Genomic DNA, 17,278 nt, shown 5'->3' with positions numbered 1-17,278 from the left:
CCCTCAGATCTCAGCTTCCTGTGTAGCTAAGATTACAGGCCTGAGTGGCCTGTGCCCAGCTGATTATAGTTATTTTAAAGAGGTTGTGTAGAGGGATTTCATTTGCATAAGTCAGATGAGAACATTTCCTTTCATACAACATCTTCTGTTCCCTCATTTTCTCCCAATGAGCTTGACTACATTCTGCCCCTTCCTCCCTTCATTCGTCTACCCTTTCCCCACCCTCTTTTTGATGTACCCCAATTTCTTGCATTAATATTCTCAGGCTTTGTCCTAGTCTTTCTAAAGATTATACTACTAGGGCCACATTGGCAGCAGCGATGGTGGAGCAGGAAGGCTCTCACAATGAAGCCCACAATCACATGCAAGTTAAGCTGCATGGAGAAAAGCGGCCAGTATGGGGCACACCAAATGTACTGGACCATCTTCTTCAGGTACATGTCCCAGAGCAAGCCCTCTGAGGCCCAAGAGCTCATGTGCTCAGGAGCATACTGCTGTTCTTCCCTCATGGCCAGCAAAACAGCACAGCAGAGCTGTCCATGCTGGTGTTGGAGTCCCTGAAATGGATGTAGATGGCAGAAATGGATGGAATGTCTGGCTAGGGTGTTCAGTTGATGGACCCCTTCTCCAGAGCCCTGAAGTGTTCCAGTTGGGGTTCCTGGAAATGGGGCCATCCTTAGCTCCTTCCATTTTGGGCCCTGACCTTGTGGAAAGAGCCGAACTACTGGGAATCTTGATACTACTTTCTACACTCCACAGACGGTGAGGGCTGTGCCAACATGCTGGTGGAGGACTCCACGGCCCACAGCTTCCATGGCAAGTGGACATACTTGTGGCTCAGGCAGTGCTGCAGTTTCTCTATTGGAAAACAAAACCAGGTCTGTGGTCTTCATCATGTATGCACAGAAGCAACATCCATCAAGCACGGGCCGCCCTCCATCCAATCCCTGCTCCACTTCATCTGATTTCTGCTGCTGGCCTTGGATGGCAGCAAGCTAACCACGTTCATGGTGCTGTGAGAGCAGTTCCAGCCCTCCCTGTGCAGGTACCCAATACATGACAAGTAGCTCGACAGGACAGAACAGGACAGGAGAGTTGTCCCTCAGGGTACATCCCAAGCTTTTGTCTTCCTATGGAGGCAGTTGGCCACGTCCTGGCCTCCCTTAGTTACTCTATCACCTACAATTTTTCTTAGTTATGCTCTATGTATTAAAAACTTCTTTAAAGACAAGTTATTCTGTTCATGGAGTTCATACTCACAGCTCTAAATACTGAGATGCCTAAAATATATCATTCTGCTTTGAGTAAATTCCCTCCAAAAGGTTTTCCAATTCAGAAGTTTATCTTTAATGGATTTTATAAAACCTTTCAAATGTTATACAAAAAAATAAGGACTAAGTAAATGAACGATCAAGTACTTAATGATTAGAAGACTCAATGTCCTGAAACAATTCTCCTTAACTGCTCAGTACATAGAGTATAATTCCAGACAAAATTCAGCCAGATATTTTTTACGAGAAACTTTTAAGAGGGCAAATAGTATTTCCTCACTTTCTAAGGAAATATTTTTGTAGAATCAAAATGATCTCTTCAAAGTTTTAGGAAAATCAATAATAAATTCATCAGTACCTAGAGTTTTATAGATTGCAATGCATTTAAATGTAAATTGAGAAAATTTGTGTAGATTCCATTTTTTTTCGTTCTTCCTTAAGTAGGTTTGATAGGTTTTATCTTTGAATAAATCATCTGAAGCTGTTTATTACTGTACTTTTAAATTTTATAACGGTAGGATTTCTGATAAAGTACTCATTTGTTTTGGTTATTGGCAACTGGTTTCTTCTCTGTTTTGTTATTTTGTATTTTGATCCGTCTTTTAAAATATATATCCATTTATTGATCTATTCAGACACAGCTTCTATTTTCATTGATTTTCTCTGCTGTGTTCAAAAGCAGGATTTTTTTGCCACTTAACGAAATGATTCTTAAATAGAAAAGCAAAAGAAGAATAGAATAGAAAAATAAGAGTATCAGTTCAAGCTTGTAATCCTATCTACTCAGTGGGCAAAGAGCTGAGGATTTTGTTTCAAAGCCAGCCAGGGGAGGAAAACCTGTGAGACTCCTATCTCCAACTAAACACCAAAAATGCTGAAAATGGAGTTTGTGGCTCAAGTAACAGAGCACTGAGCTAGAATTACATATGTGAATCCCCAGTGTCCTGGTAAGTTGTGTTTGTTTTTTTTTTTTTGAGGAGTGTAAATGTGTACAATTTTTAAGTCCTTAACGTAGCCCACTGCATGTAGTATGAAGTTACACATGGTCTGATCTACTGTCCATATGGTAATCACTGAGATTTAAAAGTCTGTCTTCCTGAACATTTTCCAATTTTCTTCTTTGACCATACATTTAGGTATCAGGGGTTTCCTATGGTCAATTTTCATTTAAGGAAAAAATCATTTCAGATTTCATTTAAAGTTTGAGACTGAGACTTGTACTTGGTGTTTGATGTTGTTGCTCTTTAGCTAGTACTTTACCAACTAAGCTATGACTTTAATCCATAATTTCAGGTTATTCAAAATGCTAGGAAAGGTAATAGTGATAATAATGCTATTAAGTCTTTCGCCCATCTAGATACCCACATTTGGTTTGTTTGGGTTCCTAGTTTATCAGTATATTTATATGTCATAATTTTGTTTTTGTTTTTGTGCTATTACTGGAGCTTGAAATCAGAAACTTGCCCTCTCCTTGAAACTGGACATTGTTAGCACACACTGGTAATTCTATCTACTCAGAGAACTGAGATCCAGGTTTAAATCCAGCCCAAGAAGGAAAGACCATGAGTTTCTTATCTCTAAATAATCCCCCAAATAAATTTGGAAGGGAATCTGTGGTTCAAGAGTAAAACACCGCCCTTGAGGGAAAATGCATAAGTGAGAAGGTAAGGTCTTGAGTTTAAACTCCAATATCAGCACTCAAAAACGTTGCTTTCCTTGAGCTTTATATTAAATTGCTCAGAAAATAATCAGCATTGTAGTAATGTTTAACATTACTATTACAATAATCAGTTATATTTATTGATGTTATTCCTTTATTTTCCTAAAGTTTACTGACACATTAATAGAAAGACAGTAATAGAAAGACAGGATTACTCTTTCACAAGTATTTATGGTAGTTGAATATATGGAACAGAGGTGCATACCAGGAGTTTGGACTGAAGAGAGATATTTGCAAGCTCTTCACATAAATAAATGATAGTTGAAGACCCTGTGGGCATGTATGAAATAAGCTAAAGAAACCAGTAAGGAAAGATAAGGCATGATTCTGGAAAGCAAACAATTTTGGAAGAATAGAAAACAAGAAAAGTATGTAGCTTTTGGTAAGAACTTTCTAACTCACCTACACAGTGAGCACATTTGATTCCTCATTTCTAGTAAAAGCCATTTTATTTTCATTAACAATGATCTATTTGTTCCATTATATAAATTTAACATATTATATATTTCCTAGTAGATTAATATTTATACTTTTTTTCCTTTATAGAAGAAGTCCTACATTGTAGACAAGGCTTACCTCAAATCCTTATTCTCTTGTGTCAGGTTCCTGAGTTTTGGCTGGAATTACCATGTGGTAGCATAGTACTATATCCACTTATATTATTTACATTTTGTACACTTGAAAATTAGTGTGAACAACTTTAAGCCATAGTATCTTCATGAATTTGAATAAATTTCTTTCAGAAAAATGTTATAAGTAGAGTTACTGAGTAAAGTCAAGTATGGTACACATACCTGTAATCCCAGTACGCAAGGGTATTGTAAGTTTAATAGCACCCTGAGCTTCACAGCAAGTCCTTGTCATCATCATCATCATCAACAACAACAACTGGTGGGCTTGGAAGAGAAAAAGTATTAAGTGACGTGATAGGAATATACAAAATTGTGTGTGTGTGTGTGTGTGTGTGTGTGTGTGTGTGTGTGTGTGTGTGTGTGTGTGTGTGTGTGTGTGTGTGTGTGTGTGTGTTGGCCCTAGGGCTTGAACTCAGGGCCTGGTCAATGTCCTGAGATTTATGCTCAAGTCTAGCACTCTACCATTTGAACCAAAGCTCCACCTCCAACCTTTTTAGAGGTCATTGGAGATGAGTCTCATCCAGTTTCCGGTCCAGGCTGACAAAGAACCTAGATCCTGAGGCCTCAACCTCTTTTATAAGTAGGATTATAGGTGTGAGCTTGTAGTAGGTGTTGTATTACTGTTAAGTAATATGGTAAACATCACGCCAGTTTTTACTCGCCCCAGCAGTGTTTGAGTGTTGCACACACACTTAAAACACAACCCACACCATGTTTGATGACATCCAGGTCTCATAATCCTGTGATATAACTATTGTTACCTATGAAGAATTTGAGGTCCAGAGACTTTAGTTAACTTTGAATCCACAGCTTGTATAGAGTGGAGCTTGTATGCAAGCTCAACTAGGTTTGTATATTTCAGAAAACATGGTATCAACATGTGTTCTAGGCAACATGTGTTCTAGCAAGTACTGCTCTTTACAGGTACTATTAAATTCCTCTTGTATGTATGACTCATTCCTCACCCTTTAAATATTTGCACCCCATCTCATAAGCTAGGGAAAGTACAAGTGATGAGAAGAGCCATTTTTGAAAGAGAAATTGATAATGGGGTTTGAAATTGGTATTGGATATTAATCTGATCTTCTTCCATTTCAGATTTGCCTCCAGCACTATATTTCTGTTTTTTTTTTAAATTTTATATTATGATAAAGGTAATTTACACATAGATTATAGTCATATAAGTCAGGTATGAGTATATTTCTTTTTGGAAATGTCACCCCTTACCTTGCTCTCTTAGATTTTCTCTCATTGGTTTGGTTTTTATTAACATCTTCTTCTTCTTCTTCTTTTCTTCTTCTTCTTCTTCTTCTTCTTCTTCTTCTTCTTCTTCTTCTTCTTCTTCTTCTTCTTCTTCTTCTTCTTCTTCTTCTTCTTCTTCTTCTTCTTCTTCTTCTTCTCCTCCTCCTCCTCCTCCTCCTCCTCCTTCTTCTTCTTCTTCTTCTTCTTCTTCTTCTTCTTCTTCTTCTTCTTCTTCTTCTTCTTCTTCTTCTTCTTCTTCTTCTTCGTCTTCTTCGTCTTCTTCGTCTTCTTCGTCTTCTTCGTCTTCTTCTTCTTCTTCTTCTTCTTCTTCTTCTTCTTCTTCTTCTTCTTCTTCTTCTTCTTCTTCTTCTCCTCCTCCTCCTCCTCCTCCTCCTCCTCCTCCTCCTCCTCCTCCTCCTCCTCCTCCTCTTCCTCCTCCTTCTCCTTCTTTCTTCTTCTTCTTCTTCTTCTTCTTCTTCTTCTTCTTCTTCTTCTTCTTCTTCTTCTTCTTCTTCTTCTTCTTCTTCTTCTTCTTCTTCTTTTCCTTTTCCTCCTCCTCTTCCTCCTCCTCCTCCTCCTCCTCCTCCTCCTCCTCCTCCTCCTCCTCCTCCTCCTCCTCCTCCTCCTCCTCCTCCTCCTCCTCCTCCTCCTTCTTCTTCTTATTACTGTGATGTAGAAGATTTGTTACATATGTTTGGTAATGACTACCTATTTTTGTCTTTGTTTTTGTTATAGTCATGAGGCTTGAACCCATGGCCTGGGCAGTGTTCCTGAGCCCTTTTGCTGAAGAATGGCATTGATATTGAGCCAAAGCTCTACTTCAATGAAGATATTTCTATTTGGACAATGTCACCCTTTCCCTGCGTCTCCTCCAGTTTTCCCCTCCTTCCCCACCAACAAGTTTCATAGTGCACTTTCAACATAGTCTCAACTGAGTGCCACTGCTGCATTTGTTCATCCTTTGTCCCTCCATTGCTATGCCCCCTTTACATTCCCAAAGAGAGATAAATGAAAAAATAATGAAAAAATGACAAAAATGAAAGAAAATAAAGAAAAAATATTATCTTTCTTCTGGTCCTTGGTCACTCGTTATTTTTGAGATAGGTTGTGTGTGTGTGTGTGTGTGTGTGTGTGTGTGTGTGTGTGTGTGTGTGTGTGTGTGTGTGTGTGTGTGTGTGTATAGTGGGGCTTGAACTCAGGGAGCTGACCTTTAGCTATTTTACTTATAGCTAACTCTCTACAACTTGAACCAAACATCCATTTCTGGATTTGAACAGTTAATTGGAGATAAAAGTTTCACAGATTTTCCTGCCTGCGGTAGCTTCAATCCACTTTCCACAGTTCTCATCCTTCTTTTTTTTTTTTTTAATTGTATTTTATTTTATTTGAGAACATACTGTACAGGGGGGCTACAATTACATGGGCAGGATAATGCATACATTTCTTACCAAGCATTGCAGCCTCCTCCTTTGTTTACCCTTCACTTCCCTTCCCCGCCTCCCCCCTCCCCCCACCCAATTATACCCCCCTCCACCCCCCACACCGACATTGTAAAGCTGGTTTTGACATGACATTTTGTACTTCTCATTGTTGCAACAGGTCCACCTGAGTCCTTAAATGACTTGTTTGTCCCCATCTCCTCCACATGTTATACTGACATCAAATATAGTGAAAGCGGGGGTTACACTGTGGGGGAGGGACATACAAAGCAACAAAGAAATAATCTTATAAATGCGTTAGAAACACATGCATGAAAGAAACGAAAACATTAAAATACATATTTAAGGGTTCATTTTCCTAACATCACATTATCTGACCTTTTCCGCTTGACTCATACCTATACTAGATATTGCAATTAAGGGAAACCATGGGACCTATGCTTCTTTGGGCCTGGCTTACTTCACTTAATATAATTTTTTCCAAACCTTTCCATTTCCTAACAAATGGGGAAATGTCATTCTTTCTGATGGAGGCATAGAATTCCATTGTGTATATATACCACATTTTCTTGATCCATTCATCTACTGAGGGGCATCTGGGTTGGTTCCATATCTTAGCTATGGTAAATAATGCTGCAATAAACATAGTTGTGCTGGTAGCTTTAGTGTGGTCTTGTTTGTAAACATTTGGGTAAATGCCCAAAAGTGGGATTGCTGGATCATAGGGGAGATCTATGTGAAGTCTTCTGAGGAACCTCCATACTGCTTTCCAAAGTGGTTGAACAAGTTTGCATTCCCACCAACAATGAAGTAAGGTTCCTTTCTGTCCACATCCCCTCCAGCATCTGTTGTTGTTAGAGTTCTTGATTTTTGCTGTTCTAACTGGAGTGAGGTGATATCTCAATGTTGTTTTGATTTGCATTTCTTTTATGGCTAGGGATGTTGAACATTTCTTCATGTGTCTATTGGCCATCCTTGTTTCTTCTTCAGAGAAGCTTCTCTTTAAGTCTTTCGCCCACTTATTTATTGGGCAGTTGATTCTTTGAGGATTTGTTGTTGGGTGGTTTAATTTTTTGAGTTCCAAGTATATTTTAGATATGAGACCCTTGTCCGTTGTATGGCTAGTAAAGATCTTCTCCCAATCGGTGGGCTTTCTATTGATCTTGCCAGCTATGTCATTTGCCCTGCAGAAGCTCTGCAATCTTATGCAATCCCATTTGTCCAACCTTTCTTTGATTTGTTGTGCTTCCGGGTCTCTATTCAGAAAATTTCGGCCTGAGCCAAGGACACCTAGGGTTTCTCCTATTCCATCCTGTAATGTTTTCAGAGTGTCTGCTTTGAGTTCAAGGTCTTTGATCCATTTGGAGTTGATTCTGGTGCAGGGTGATATATAAGGATCTAGCTTTAGTTTTCTACATGTAGTTAACCAATTTTGCCAGCACCATTTACTGAAGAGGCTGTCTTTCTTCCATTCTATTGTTTTAGCTCCCTTATCGAAGATTAGATGGCTATAGGTCTGTAGGTTCATTTCTGGGTTTTCAATTCTATTCCATTGGTCCTGAGGTCTGTTCTTATGCAAATACCAAGCTGTTTTGATTACTATGGCTTTATAGTAGAGTTTGAAATTTGGTATTGATATTCCTCCAGCAGTGTTCTTTCCGTTGAGGAGCGTTTTTGCTATTCGGGGTCTTTTATTGTTCCATATGAATTTTTGGATTGCCTCCTCTATTTCCTTGAAGAATGAGGGTGGAATTTTGATAGGTATCGCGTTGAATTTGTAGATAGCCTTGGGAAGTATTGCCATTTTCACGATGTTAATCTTGCCAATCCAGGAGCATGGGAGGTTTTGCCATTTTTTAAGTTCTGTGTTGATTTCCTTTTTCAAGATTTTAAAGTTTTCATCATAGAGGTCCTTCACTTCTTTGGTTAAGTTAATTCCTAGGTATTTTATTTTTTGTGGGGCTATTACAAATGGAGTTGCTTTCCTAATTTCAGCCACACTTTTCTCATTGTTGGCATATAGAAAAGCCATTGATTTTTGGGGGTTAATTTTATAACCTGCTACTTTGCCAAAGTTTTGAATCAGCTTGAGTAGTTTGGGAGTGGAGTCTATGGGATTCTTTAAATACAAGATCATGTCATCTGCAAAGAGGGAGAGTTTTATTTCTTCTTTCCCTATTTGGATCCCCTTTATGTCTGCATCTTGTCTTATTGCTGTAGCTAGGCATTCTAATACTAGATTGAAGAGAAGTGGAGAGAGTGGGCATCCTTGTCTTGTTCCTGAGTTAAGAGGAAATGGCTTTAGTTTTTCACCATTGAGTATAATGCTGGCTGTAGGTTTGTCATATATAGCCTTTATTGTATTGAGGAATGTTCCATGGATTCCTAATTTTTCCAGAACCTTCATCATAAAGGGGTGTTGGATCTTGTCAAATGCTTTTTCTGCATCTATTGAGATAACCATGTGGTTCTTATTCTTGCTCCTGTTGATGTGATGAATAATATTAATTGATTTGCGTATATTGAACCAGCTTTGCATCCCTGAAATGAATCCTGTTTGATCATGGTGTATGATTTTTTGGATGAATTGTTGAAGTCGATTGGCCAAAATTTTGTTGAGAAGTTTTGCATCAATGTTCATCAAAGAAATGGGTCTATAGTTCTCTTTCTTTGATGAGTCCCTGCCTGGTTTTGGGATGAGGGTTATGATGGCTTCATAGAATGTATTCGGTAGTGAGCTTTCTCTTTCAATTTCATTGAAGAGTTGGAGGAGTATTGGTGTGAGCTCTGCTTTGAAGGCCTTGTAAAATTCCGCTGTAAAACCATCTGGTCCTGGACTTTTCTTAGCTGGGAGGTCTCTTATTGCTGTTTCTATTTCGATGCTTGATATGGGCCTGTTAAGCTGGTTTAACTCATCTTGGTTTAGTTTTGGCATGTCAATATTTGCTAGGAAAAGGTCCATTTCTGTCAAGTTCTCAAACTTATTAGCATAAAGTTTTGAGAAGTATCCCCTAATAATGTTCTGAATCTTGGTTGTTTCCGTGGTGATGTTTCCATTCCCATCTCTGAGTTTATTAATTTGGGTGTGTTCTCTCCTTTTTCTGATAAGGTTTGCTAAGGGTCTGTCAATTTTGTTAAGTTTTTCAAAGAACCAACTCTTTGTTTTGTTGATTCTTTCTATAGTTTTTTTGGATTCTAATTCATTTAATTCTGATTTAATTTTGATTATTTCTTTCCGTCTACTGGATTGGGGTTTATCTTGCTGCTCTTTTTCAAGGAGGTTTAGATGTGTCATTAAATTGTTAGTTTCCGATCTCTCCAATTTGTTGATGTAGGAGCTCAGAGCTATAAACTTGCCTCTGAGTACTGCCTTTGCTGTGTCCCAGAGGAGCTGGTAATTTGTGTGTTCATTTTTGTTGAATAGCATGAACATTTGAATTTCCTTTCTAATCTCTTCCATGACCCACTCATGATTCAGCAGTGTGTTGTTCAGCCTCCATGTGATACCGGACTTTCTTTGGTGGCTTTTGGTGTTGAGATCTAATTTTATTCCCTTGTGGTCAGAGAGAATGCAAGGTATAACTTCAATGTTTCTGAATTTAGACAAGTTTGCTTTGTGGCCTAAAATGTGGTCTATTTTAGAAAACGTTCCATGTGCTGCTGAGAAGAACGTGTATTCTGTTGCTGCTGGGTGAAATGTTCGGTAAATGTCTGTTAAGTCTAGTTGATCTATGCAGCTGTTTAGATCTGCGGTTTCTCTGTTGAGTTTTTGCCGAGTTGATCTATCTAGTGGGGAGAGTGGTGTGTTAAAATCCCCAACAATTAATGTCTTTGGATCTATATGGGATTTGAGGGAAAGTAGTGTTTCTTTGATAAATTTGGGTGCTCCATTGTTTGGCGAATAGATATTTAGAATTGTAATATCCTCCTGAAGGAGAGATCCTTTAATTAGTATGTAGTGACCTTCTTTATCTCTTCTCACGAATTTTAGTTTGAAGTCTATTTTATCTGATATTAGGATTGCAACTCCCGTCTGTTTATGAGGGCCGTTTGCTTGGTAGATTTTGTTCCAGCCTTTAACTTTGAAAATATGTTTGTTTTTACGGGCAAGATGTGACTCCTGCAGGCAGCAGATAGAGGGGTCTTGTTTTTTAATCCAACTAGACAGTCTATGTCGCTTAATTGGAGAGTTCAGTCCGTTAACGTTAAGAGATAGGACTGAGAGGTATTTGAGGGTTCCTGCCATGTTATCCACCTTCTTGGGGGCTGTGAAAACTGGGTTCTTCCTAAGGTTCTTGGATTCTCAGTTTGGGTGCAGTTTCTTGGCCTTTGTTGCGTTCTTGTTGGTTTTCTATGTGTAGGACATCTTTAAGAATCTTTTGCAAGGCTGGTTTGGTGGAGATGTATTGTTTCAATTTTTCTTTGCTATGGAAGGTTGTTATTTGGCCTTCAGTTAGGAAGGAGAGTTTAGCTGGGTACAGTATTCTTGGTTGATAGTTGTTTGTTTTTAGGGCATGGCATACGTCATTCCAGGCTCTTCTTGCTTTGATTGTCTCTGCTGAGAAATCTGAGGTAATTCTAATTGGTTTCCCTTTATAGGTGATTAACCTTTTCTCCTTGACAGCTTTAAGGATCTTTTCCTTGGTCTGGGTTGATCCTGTGTGGATTATAATGTGACGGTGGGATGTCCTATTCTGGTCTGGTCTATTTGGGGTTCTAAAAGCTTCTTGTATCTGAATAGGCCTATCTTTTTGTATGTTTGGGAAGTTCTCTGCTAGGATCCTGTTAAACAAATTTCCTAGACCATTAACTTCTGTTTCTAGGTGCTCCTCTACACCCATTATCCTTAGATTGGGCCTTCTGATGGTGTCTTCCAGGTGTTGGATAGACCTATCATATTTCTTGGACTTGTCTTGGATGGTTGTATGTTCTTTCTCTATAATATCAAGGCTGTCTTCAATCCCTGAGATTCGATCTTCTGCATGGTCTAACCTGCTGTCGAGACTCTCTACTTTGTTTTTTATCTCTTTTCCTTCTAATTGGTCAGCTTTGATGGTTTCAAGTTCTTTGTTGAAGCTCTGTTTTAGGTCTTGTATGATTTTCTTTACTTCCTTAATTTGGTGTTCAGTGTTTGTTCTGAAATCACTTAGTTGATTGGTTATGGTTTCTTTGGACTCCCATTCCTTCTGTTGGGTTCCATTCAGCATTCCCTTTGTGGTCTCCCTGACTTCCTTCAGCTCTTTGTTAATGGATTCCATGAATGTCTTTAGTGATCTTTGTGTATTCTCTACCTGGTCTCTTAATTCGTGAATTACTCTTTGATTAGTTTCCTCCCTTCTGTGGGATTCCTGCAGTTCTCTTTGAGTGATCTCTGCCTGCTCACGCCATTCCTCCCTTTCTCTTTGAGTATTCTCAAGTTGTTCACGCAAATCCTGTATCAGTTTTTGAGAAGCTTCCTCACGCTTATGATATTCCTGTATAAACTTCTGGGATGCCTCCTCTCTCTCCCTATCACGCTCATACAGAGTCCTTTGTACATTGTCAAACTTCTCATTTATCATGTTTGCTATTAGTGTTTGTAGAGCTATTTGGGAACTCTCCTCTGGATTATTCTTTATCTGTTCTAATCCCTGATTATCAAGGTTGGGAATTGAGATACCCGAATTTGCCATTTTTCTTGTGTTTTTTCGGCTTACTCGGCCCATTTGAGATAAAGATTGCACCAGTTTTGTGCTAGAACACTATCTTAAGGCAACCATCAACCAAAGTTTGCATTTGTACAGTCAATAGTTTACAGATACAATCTAGTTCAACAGATACATCTATTCAACATCAAACAACTATATGTTAAAGGACTTCGAACCGCAGAAAAGAATTTGGAAAACCAGAAATTATTAGGATTAGGGAGAGATGTGGGTAAAAAATAGGAGTAGATTGGTGTGGGGAGGCACAGGGAGAGTTAACTATGTCCTAATCACAGTGCAGGAAATGAGTTGGGTAGGATGCAAGTAGAGAGAGAGAGAGAAAGAAGAGACGGAAAGGGGAATAAAGAGAGACCAGAAAAATAATAGAAACGTAAAAATTAATGTTATTATAGAGGTTAAAAGACCGTCTATTTAGAGTGGAATGTGAATATGTTCAGAGAAGGGGAGGGACATAGCGGAGATGTGAAAAGCTTTGAGGATGGGAACGGGAGAAGAAAAGATCAGAAGTTCAGTAGAGCTAGATAAAAAACAAAAAGATAATTAAGAAAGAAAGAAAAAGAGAAAGAAGACAAGAAAAGAAAGGAAAACTCTTATTCACGTATTCCTAAAATAAAAATTATAAGATGAGAAAAAAAAAAGGCTACTGGAAAACAATTATTTTTTCAGAAGAGGCAAAAATTAAAGATTAATAAAAGTTTTAGAAGGGAAAAAAATTTATATATATATATATATATATAAGGTAACAAAAAACAAAAAACAAGCAAAAAAAAGAAAAGAAGAAGAAAAAAAAAAAGAAAAAAAAAAGTCTTTTGATTTTTTTTTTTTGGGGGGGGAGGAGTGGGAAGAATCCTGTATCTCCCTTTTGTCTGCAACCAGTCTCTTGTTGGAGTCTCTGGTCAGGTTGAGGTCCTGTGGCTTGATTGGTTTCTTAAGTCGGTTGGTTGGAAGAGGCAGAAAAATGCTCTGCTTTACCCAAGATTTTGAGATCCCCCTCCCAGGTTAGTTTTCTGGGAGGGTGGTCTGCTTTGAGAGTCACAAAAGAGGGGGATGTGGTGATGAGGCTAGGTTCTGGGTAGAGTTGAGGCCTTTCAATAAACAGTAGCTTTTCCCTGGGGCTATTTTGTGATAAAGCTCACAGCGCCCAGCCTGGAGCCATTCTCAGGGTTTCTGTTTTTCAATTGATTGTCGAGGCTGCTAGAGGGAGGGGCAGCCTCTGGCTCTGGTTACCCAGTGAAGTAAGGCACTCCGATGGCTGGCGCCTGAGCTGGGTGGCTTTTCCCTGGATGGAGCTGAGTCTGGCAGGTCACTTTGCCGTTAAGTTCTTGTGACCTGCTAAATGACTCATTTTATTCCAAGGCCTGAGCTGGAGCTAGCAGCTCCTCCGAGCTTTGTCGGTATCCAAGATGGAGATCACCGGTGCTGGGGGGGGAGGGGTGGCCTTCCCTCCTCTGCTCCCTGAGGAGTGAGGATGTCAGGCTTGTACTCACGCCGAGTCTTGGATCCTGGGTCGTCTCTGGTCTGCAAACAGCAGGATGAAGATGTTCGCTCCTTGTCAGTTCTTGTTGGTGTTGGGTAGAATCCGCTCGTCCGCTGCGTCTGGCTCCTTCGTTCCCGACTCTCTGTGTCTCAGGTATGTCTCCGCGGCGGTGGTCGCCGCTGCCGCGGCCCTGCCGCCGGAGCGGCAGCTGCTGCGTTTCCTTGGCTTCCCCTCTCTTGTCTAACTCTCTGTCCTGTGATGACACACTTGGTGTGATTCTCTGGCTTAGGACTGTTCACTGGAACTCTAAAACTCCTTTCTATGCGAGAGCTTGTTCAGATTCCAGCTTCTCCTCCGCCATCTTCCCGGAACTCCTCTCATCCTTCTTAATAGCCACAGTTGAAGCTAGATGTGAGCCACTGGTGATGCTTGGCCTACCTTATTTTTATTAAGTAGTTGAAATGTAAAATAAAGTTGCAGCAGTATTACAAAAGAATCAATTTAACTTACACAGCTTCTTTAAGTTTTAATAATTTGTCACATATGATATATACGGAACAACAGTTTTTGTAAATGCCCCTGAAATTTGGTTTTCATCTGGGATTTTTCCTCAACATGAACTTGATTTTATAACTTTTTATCTAATAAATATTGATGAAAACATGTCCAGAGGGCATTAATTATCTTTTCTTGGCTTTCATTATGAAATGGTGCAAGGTAACGCGTCATGATAAATTTGTGTGCCGGACCCTGATGATATATTCACATTCTTAGTCAGAAGGCATTAGTGCCTGTTACAAATCACCTAGATCTGACAAAACCCTATCTCAGGTCTTGTTACCACATTCCTCTATGTCGTTCTCTTAGAGAGCAATTCCGAGTTTCCAGTGATCATGACAGAGCCGTCCTGGACCCTCTCAGGACCCACCAAGAACACCACTCATGTGTGTCACCTAAAGAGTGATGGGAGACTGGTGTCTGCTTCCTATGATAGAAAACAACACAGGATCTGTTACGTCCTTAAACTGTCCTCAGTCCTGAGGATTCCTCAATGAGCATTGAAACTTAAGAATTAAGGAGACATTAAACTTTCTCTTCCTTCTGCCAGTTTCTGCTGCTGTCATCTTCTGTGGAAAGAAATAATCTGAGCTCTAGAAGCCATTTTGCTTATTCTAGGCCCTTAGAGTAAGTCTGGCTTTTATACTTAGACATTAAGATATGTAGTGATAAAAAATAGCAAACAACATTTTTCCTATTCTATTTATTACTCAAATAGGAGTTTGAGAAAGTGACTTCTAATTAAGTGCTTCATACTAATAAGAGTTATTGGTAGAATTTGAAAACATATTTGAGTAAGTTCCTCAGTGAGCTGTGCAGAAGAAACCACAGCAAGTGTGCTGGGTCCTCCAGTCTAACCTCTTGACCAGGAAGGAGCACCTCCCTGCTAGGCCTCCAAATTGAAAAAAGAATACTGCTTATATCTCAGATTACATGCCAAAGCTAGATACCAAAGAAAGATAAGGATAAGTGGTTAGTTTGACTTTGGAACAATGCAGATGGCAAAGAGAGTTCTAAGTGAACAGAAACAAAAAGAAATTTTCTTTTGTTCATATAGTACAATAAAAAGAGCTTTTCTTATTATCACTAAATTGTGGTTATTTGTACTTAGTACTAGCTTCTTGAAACTCCTAAAACACTCTTTCACATGAACTCAGAAGTTCCAATGGTATCAGCTTGACATTTGATGGGAAAAATTCATTTTTACACTAAAAATATTTTATTGTAAAGATGCTGTACAGAGGGGTTATATTTACACGAATAAGTTACATTTCTCATTGAAAATTGTTTCCCACTCTATTGTTTTTCTCTGTCTATCCCTTCCCTCCACTCCTTCCTCCCCCCATGTCCCCCAGGTTGTTGTAAAGATCATTCCCGCTTTAATGTAACCTATTATTGTTGCACTGGGTCATCTTTCAGCATTTTGTTATTTCCCTTCCCTTTCCTCAAATACATGCATATATAGGATGGAGGGTACCAGAATCAAAGACAAGAATTGCCAGGGATAAAACTAATTTGAAAAGAAAAATGAAATAAAGTAAAAAGAAAGAACTAGTTACTGTACATTGGCTATATCAAGGTTGACAACTAAACAAGATAAGACCTGCTGTTTCAATATCTTCGTGTTCATTTCAATTAGCATCATTTTGTATGATCACACATATGTTTATAGTACTTCAGCTATTATAATCCTCTGTCAGGACTAACAGGATAATACTAATTGCAAATAAGGGAAATCATAGAGCCTATGTTTCTTTGGGCCTGGCTTACTTCACTTAATATGATTTTTTCCAAGTCTATCAATTTTCTTATGAAAGGGACAATATCATTCTTTCTTACAGAAGCATAAAATTGTGTAAATATACCACATTTTCTTGATCCATTCATCTATTGTGAGGCAACTGGGTTGGTTCCATATCTTATTTATGGTAAACAATGCTGCAATGAACATAGTTGTGCTGGTAGCTTATTGTGCTCTATTTTGAAATCATTTGGGTGATGGCCAAGAAGTGGGATAGTTGGATCTTACGGGAGTTCTATGTTTAGTCTTTTTAGGAACCTCCATACTGCCTTCCATTCCCACCAACAGTGTAGTAGTGTTCATATTTAGCCACATCCTGGTCAACATCTGCTATTATTTGTTCTCTTGAAAATGGCTATTCTAACTGGGGTGAGGTGGAATCAATGTGGTTTTGATTTGCATTTCTTTTATGACCAATGATGCTGAGCATCTCCCTTCTCCTTTCTAGAGGCTACACAATTACAGATTTCTAGTGTCTCACCAGAGGCATAGAAACTTGTAATGCTGTGTGTGATTTTAGTTTTACATTCACTTCCTTGGAGCTTACACTGACTCCTATAACTTATAATAAAGGTTTATACTATTTCACTTACTGAAAAATAAGTAATTTTCAAAAACGTAGAAAAAAATCTCTTGGTCAGGGGTTCCAGATTTTTATTGGGAAATTTTTATTTCGTTGCTTGTTTGTTATATCACTTAAGCACACGTTGAATTTTTGGTTTTCCAACCAAATCTTCAACAACCAAAAGCTATGTTGCCTTATTGGATTTCACTTCATAAGTTAGCATAAAATTGACATATTTTTGGTTTGGTCTTTCAGGGATTTTTGGCTTATGGAGTGTTAGTGGGCCAGTACACAGGCTTGGACTGAGGGTCTGGAAATCTTGCTTAGATTATTTTACTCAATGCTATCACTGTGCCACTTGAACCACATCTCCACTTCTTGCTTCTTAATTGAAGATAAGAATCTTGAGGAGTTATTTGCTTAGGTTGGCATCAAACTGTGATCCTCAGATCCCACCCTCCTGAGCAGCGGATTAGAAGAATGAGCCAGACCCTGGATATATTGTGCTCCCTATGTAACCTAATCAAGGGCACAGAATTCTGAAGCATATGTGTATGGTTATATATTTCAAAATTAGATGGCAAAATATAGACCTTTGTGTGTGTGTGTGTGTGTGTGTGTGTGTGTGTGTGTGTGTGATAAATGTGCAGAGGGATATGAGGATGAATCTGATTTTGAGGAAGATTTCACCTAGAGCTTTTCACAGATTGGGCTACGCTGTACAGAATGCTTGAGACTAAAAGTGAGGTAAATGCTGTCATCATCCCATTCTCCTACATCCCTTGCTAATATATTTATAACCTGTGATGTTGTCATGGTTACTTTTTGTGTATGAGAGCCAGTACTGGGCTTGAATTCAGGGCCTGGA

General features: G+C 39.0%; 1 pseudogene; it reads left to right on the top strand.

Annotated features, from left to right (window-relative positions):
- The first annotated feature begins 345 nt into the window (after positions 1-345).
- On the top strand, positions 346-13,730 carry LOC138822913 (Golgi to ER traffic protein 4 homolog pseudogene; annotated as a pseudogene).
- The last annotated feature ends 3,548 nt before the right edge of the window (positions 13,731-17,278 follow it).

The sequence above is a fragment of the Dipodomys merriami genome, unplaced genomic scaffold, assembly GCF_024711535.1.
Source record: "Dipodomys merriami isolate MVZ:Mamm:240054 unplaced genomic scaffold, mDipMer1.0.p SCAF_1174, whole genome shotgun sequence".
Lineage (NCBI taxonomy): Eukaryota > Metazoa > Chordata > Mammalia > Rodentia > Heteromyidae > Dipodomys > Dipodomys merriami.
Note: the sequence above shows the minus strand (reverse complement) of the source record. Positions and strands in the feature narration are given on the sequence as shown.